Source organism: Barbus barbus, assembly GCF_936440315.1.
Source record: "Barbus barbus genome assembly, chromosome: 5".
Lineage (NCBI taxonomy): Eukaryota > Metazoa > Chordata > Actinopteri > Cypriniformes > Cyprinidae > Barbus > Barbus barbus.
The window spans coordinates 37,977,040-37,983,039 of record NC_136733.1 but is presented as its reverse complement, the minus strand read 5'-3'; the positions used below and the strand labels follow the sequence as shown (position 1 = coordinate 37,983,039).

The 6,000-nt window shown below is 41.5% G+C and overlaps 1 protein-coding gene across 1 annotated transcript in view; it reads left to right on the top strand.

Moving 5' to 3' along the window:
• Positions 1 to 1,047: 1,047 nt before the first annotated feature.
• Positions 1,048 to 6,000, top strand: part of LOC306869975 (protein FAM222A-like) — a 62,206-nt gene continuing 57,253 nt past the window's right edge. The window contains exon 1 of the mRNA XM_079416966.1: positions 1,048 to 1,936. The gene's annotated coding sequence lies outside the window, so the exon portion shown is untranslated. The remainder of the gene's footprint in view (positions 1,937 to 6,000) is intronic.

Here is a 6,000-nt window from a genome sequence, read left to right as displayed (position 1 = left end):
GTTTTTTTTTTTCACACACCCACATACACTCCAAAAGATGCTGGGTTAAATACAAGCCAGTGCTGGGTAAATATTGGACAGAACACATGCTGGTTTTCAACCAACAGTTGGGTTAAATGTTTAACCCCAACCTTCATGGCCAGTAACCCAACCGCTGGATCTAAACAACCCAATCGCTGGGTTCGTCCATATTTTACCCAGCGCTGGGTTGTATTTAACCCAGCATTTTCACTCATAAATTGCAGAGACTTCTCTTTATGAGAGACCAATGTTGCAGGAGTTTGGGACACATGATTATTCGATAACTGCTTTATTTCCTATTTGGGTTTATGTATTATATGCTTTGTTTTTAAGATTAACTGTTTTTTCCAAGCCATTGTTAGATGCCAGTGTTTCCTTTCATTTGTTTTCAAAAACAGCATCATAGCTACTAAACTATTTCTTATGGTTTTAAACCTATATTTAACCTCAGAATGATTTCAAAGTAAGTCTGATTTTGTTGTAAAATTAAATTATTATAATCTTAATTCAAGGGATAAAGCATTTTGAAAGTCTAACAGTAATCAAATTTGATCACTACTGTAAGGTTAACGCTGCCTGGTTTTCATGTTTGAAAATTATTAAGATTTGAAAACAGTACAAATTGAAGTAATCAAATGTATTCAGTTAGGCTACATCACTTTAATAAAGTACTGAAATAGTTACACTACTTATTACGTTTTAGATAGCGTAACTTGTAATCTGTAACCTATTACATTTCCAAAGTAACCTTCCCAATGCTGTGTATATATGCCAATAAATAGTTCATCTTTTATTTGTTAGTTATTGGCCTGTAACCTTTGTTAACGCAGCTTCACAAGATCAGCGTCCAGTGCCTGAGCGTTCATAATAAACGACGTCTGGACGCTGACAGCGTCACCGTGGTAACAGCCCTCAATTACCCATGATTGGCCGACCCGTGGGAATATTTAAATTCTCCCTGCGCGCTGATTGGCTGGTGGGCGGTCTTTGGCGGCGCGAGAGTCTGCACCGTTCCGGGTTTTTGTCAGTCTCGGCTGGCCGGCGCAGGGGTGAGGTGCAGGATCTGTGAGCGTATCACAGAGACGCGGAATACAGACAATTTATTGATTGAAGTTGATTAATTCTTGCTGTGTGTTACCATGAACAAGCGCTGCAACCTTTGGAGTCCTTCAGAGGAATAATTAAACGTGCAGCGGAGTTGAAATCGCGACGGAAGGGGATGAGGAGAACCGCTGGAAGTGAACGGATTCCAGGATTAAACGGCGTACACCTGCTCTCATGTTAAAGGAATATCGCCTTAAACACAACCAGGCTTTCTAGTATATGCCGAGGATAAAACATTCCTCTTGATTGTATACGCCAAAGTCTGTTCGCTGTTTGGATTTAAGGACATTTGCGTATCGCAGTTTGTTTAATTGGCAAAGCACTTATTTATTTATCGGATTCGTGTCAGCAGAATAAGCTGTTGTTTATACTGGAGTTTGCAAGCATTACTCGGAGATTATTCCAGTCAGTAAACAGGTAAAAATCCTGACCGACGGAATCAAAACGCAGTTAACGGAGCGCAGTTGACACGGCATTTTTATCTTTATTTTGGAAACAGCTCCTCGCTTTGATCCGCCGTCTCCTATTTAACGAAAAACACCGGATTCATTAAAAAATAAGAAGTATTCTTTAAAGCAAGGCAAGGAGAAATTGCCCAACGATCCTGCAGAAGAACCTGCTTTGGATGACTTTTCTTTTTTTACGCGCGTGAAGAACGCAGATCAATTTATTATAAATCAACTGAATATACCAGGGATTATACATTTTTCCATTTCATCTAAGGACAGAATGAGATATTGAGTTTTTCCCTCATCATTTTCCCTTCGCCAACCTGCATGGAAATCTAGTCAGCACCACAGAGCGATTTATGGTAAATATATTCATTATTTCAGCCTTAATTTATCTTTTAATAAAAAATATGCATGCTTGTTTTTCCCCATAATTAAGTAGGATGCATCATATTTGAACGCTCCTCGAGACGCATGCAATCAGTAAGTTAGGCTACAATAGAGTATAGTCTATTAAAATAAAATAAAAAGTATAAAATATTGCATTAGCCATAAATAATAACAGCTGTGGTTCATAGCAGGTTACCACAGTTTTATCACGGTAACAATAACCAAAGTTACTATTGTGGTTATCAAAGTGATTTTTTGTTATGGTAATGCACACATGAAAGAAGTGTACTATAGTAAAATCCAAATTATGCAAAATGTGTGACAGAATCGCCTTTGCCTGGATGGTGAGTTTCAGCAATGATTAGCTTCATTTGAATAACGCTTCGCTTCTGTCGCCATAAAATCGTGTGAAGTGGTATCTGGTGGCGTCGTTTGGATCCCTGACAGAACATACAACCTTTGTTTCACGGTTTTACCTGTAATAAATAAAGGAAGTGCAGTAAAATGGAGGTGTCGGGCGCTGAATGGCCCCAGGACGCGCTTTGATGTGCTCTCTGGGTGTTTAAAGAGCTGACAGGATCAATGCGCTCAAAGCATAAAATCTGGTTACAACTCGATGGCAGGCGAGAGAATCTGAATAAAGGGTGCGAAAGTCTTTGCCAGCACCTCCTCGTCTTAGTTTCAGCACAGACCGTGTGTCAATGATTTCCTTTATGACTTAATCTCTAACTACTGAATTTAAATAGCAGTGGGGCTGGAGCTCTGCTGGGCTGGTAAGTGATGGGTTGGAGGTTCAAGTAATGTCAGTTGTGCCTTTGAGCAAGGCACTTCACCTCAGGTTGCCTCAGGAGGACTGATCCTATGAAAAGTAAGATGTTTTGGGTAAAAGCTTCAGCAAAGTAGTTTTCGGAGTGGCCCATGGCAAGATGTGAAAGGTTTGATTGATTAAATGCTTTGTGTCTTCAGGGCCGTTTGGACTGTGGGCTTGGTCGTCAGTAGGCTTTTCATGTGTCCGGCACTCGGATGTCAGCTGTTCCTTCTCCATGCGTCGTTTGCAGTTTCCAAGAACTGACGTTTTGCATATCCTATCTGTATGAAATCTAATCAGTGAATGCTTGGATACTGGCTAAAGCGCAGCCTGGCTTTTATGTAGACGTTAAGACAGGTCAGTTAGCCCAAACAAATGTTGTTTTTGTTTGGGTTTTTTTATTTCCAGAAACTTTAACCCGCTATTTACAGTCTTTCAGAGATTAACAAGGACAGTTAACTCTTAAAAATAAAGTTCTCAAAAGGGTTTTTCTTTTCTTGTAGCAGTGCAGTAGAAGAACCTTTTTGGGTTCCCCATAGAACCTACTTTAAAGAACCATTTTTTCCTTCGTGTGAAGCGCATTCTATTTATCTGAAGAACTATTTTCCACTATAAAGCTTCCGTGGATGATAAAGGTTCTTCGTGGCACCATTCATGTTAATAAAGAACCTGTATTTTTAAGAGCATAACAAACTTTTCCCTTAGGGCCGGCTCCACAGGAGGCACCTGGGTGGGTTTGACCAACCTAATCATGAGCTTGGCCCACCCGGAAGGTCCTATGGCACACCTTATATCTTTAGAGCTGGAACCAAGCTGCTTTTTATCTTTGAGATATGTTGGTGTATAGTTCTTGAACAGTCAATATCTGATGCAAAACAGCCTCAACGTAGGCATATTATTAATTCATTCTTAAAAGTAGCTCAAGTAGTTTAACGTTGCAAAATAAGTAGCTGATTAAAAAACGTTATATTTAGACCAGCGCGAGCATGCATATTGATAGTCTGTCTGAAAAGAGTTTTATTCTCCCCCCATACATCACAATTTGAGTCTCGCGAGACCCCCTGTCATTTCTCCGCTGCTCTGACTAATGCGATTGGCCCCCTGCTCCACGGTGGACGTTCCACTCTGCAAGTCATCACTCCGGAGGCTTAGGGCTCTGGCTCTTAGCTCGGCTCCAGCATGTGGCCTTCCTCAGGGCCTGGCAGCCTCATTACCCCAGCAGAGTCCCTCACTCTTGAGGGCTGTGACTCCCTCCACCCATGGAGACAGCACCTGTCAGGGAGTATGCTCACCACTCTATTGAATAAAACATTCAGTGATGTACGAGTGGAAAGGTTCACCTCCGGGGGCCAGAGTTGCCTCATTTCCTACTCCTGCTGCACATCCGTGACCCGCTGAGCAAATTGGCCCGGTATTAGCTCTGTGGCTCGATCTCACCTAAACAAATAGAGCTTACAGCATAATGCTAATCTCAACCGAGCCGAGCGTGTGTGGGGAAGAGGGGGTGATAGCTGGTGGTGATATGGTACGGCCTAATATTTAGGTCACTGAATGGCCTTCGCATTGTTTCTCATTTTTCATAGCTTATTTAATTTTTCCTTTCTGTCAGTTTCTCGTTTCTGTTGACTTTTTCCTCGTCTGACTCGATCGCGTTGGCACATTTGCACCCATTATTAGTTTTGAGAGTCAAACTTGCCTTTTTCTTGTGTGCCGTAGCTATTTTTCTCCACACGAGGTAATTACGAAGAGTTTGACAACAGAAAACTGATGTCACGATGATTTGGAAGGACTTCATGCCCTGAAAGCCATCCAAAAAGAAACTCAGTTTATTGTACCACCGTCAGCAAGATGGAGAAACGCTGTTTGGGTGCAATTCAACCTCTGCCGACTGTATTGAACGGGAAAGATCTTAATGAGATTTAAATCAAGAGTGAATTTCCATAGGTATGAACTTGAACTCGTACCCGTTTCACCGTTTCTGCCTCTGCCGCAGATGTTGATGGATAGTTTAATTTCGCTGGGATATTATTAAAGAAGCGTGTGCTGTTCATTTGAATATAGAGATAACCGTGTAGATTGATTGATTGATGGCCATGGGGTGAAATCACTCTGCTTTCTTATTAAAACCAGTGAGAGCGAGGGCTTCGCTCATGAATATCGTTATATTAGTAAAATTTAATTTCCTGCTATATATATTAATCAGTTTTTATGTATTGTATCGGCTATAGTCCTAGTAGTTCCCTGGTCGTATGATCAAACCTTTCTGTCTGGAATCAGTAGAGTAGCTGTTCTGTATCTATAAATAAGCTTTTAAAGAAACGCATCTTTCACTTTACCCCTTGCTCATTTTCCCCCCATGGGCTTGGTGGAGCAGTTAGTGGGGCAGGACATGGTCCTTGAACTTATCTCTCTGGAGCATCCAAACAGTGGGTCATTAGGTACAAACATCTCACTATCTCTCAAGGCTTAGGTCACGGCCTTGTTCTCATATGCTAGTTTGCTTTTTGATAGGGCGATACGAAGTTGATGTATGAAGGAAACACTCGCACGTCTAGTACATTTGGTTTGTTTATGGGATTTGTGTGTTCTTTAATTCCCTTTTCTGGTGATGATCAAGAGGCCATTGCCATCCAAACACAATGTTTGTCTTCTTTTGAGGTTCGGTTGAATTTTAACACAAGTTAGGGTGGGTGTGGAGTGAGGCAGGACCTGATATGGACCTTGTCCCAGATTCAGCTGTCACCCATGGTATTGTTCAAAATGAAAGCCCTGATGTCCACAGTAGAACACAAAAAAGTGTCTAAACTTACTGACCGCTTTTACCTTCGCCGGCAGATTTTTTTTTTTTAAATCACTGGTACTTTGAAAAATGAATAGACCAATTTACCGTGGCTGCTGAGAAATATAGAATAGAAAAGAGTGTCAAAAGAAAATGTCTTTGTTAGTTGTGAAAGTGCGGTGAATGGATTGTGAATGCTCCTGTCTCGCTGTATTGAGTGTTAAGGTGGTGCCATTGTTCCGGAAGAGCTATTATATCTGTGCCCTTGGTAATCCGCAATTCCTATCCTCTCTTCCCCACTCCGTTCCCCGAGCCGCTCGTACAATGCTAATGTTCCCAACATCTGTTAACGCACAACACCTACAGTGGAGGCTGTTTGATTTTCTCCTTTATGGCATTCCTTTCTCCCCTGTCCCTGCATAAAAGGCTCAGCCCGCGTTGCTTTCGTA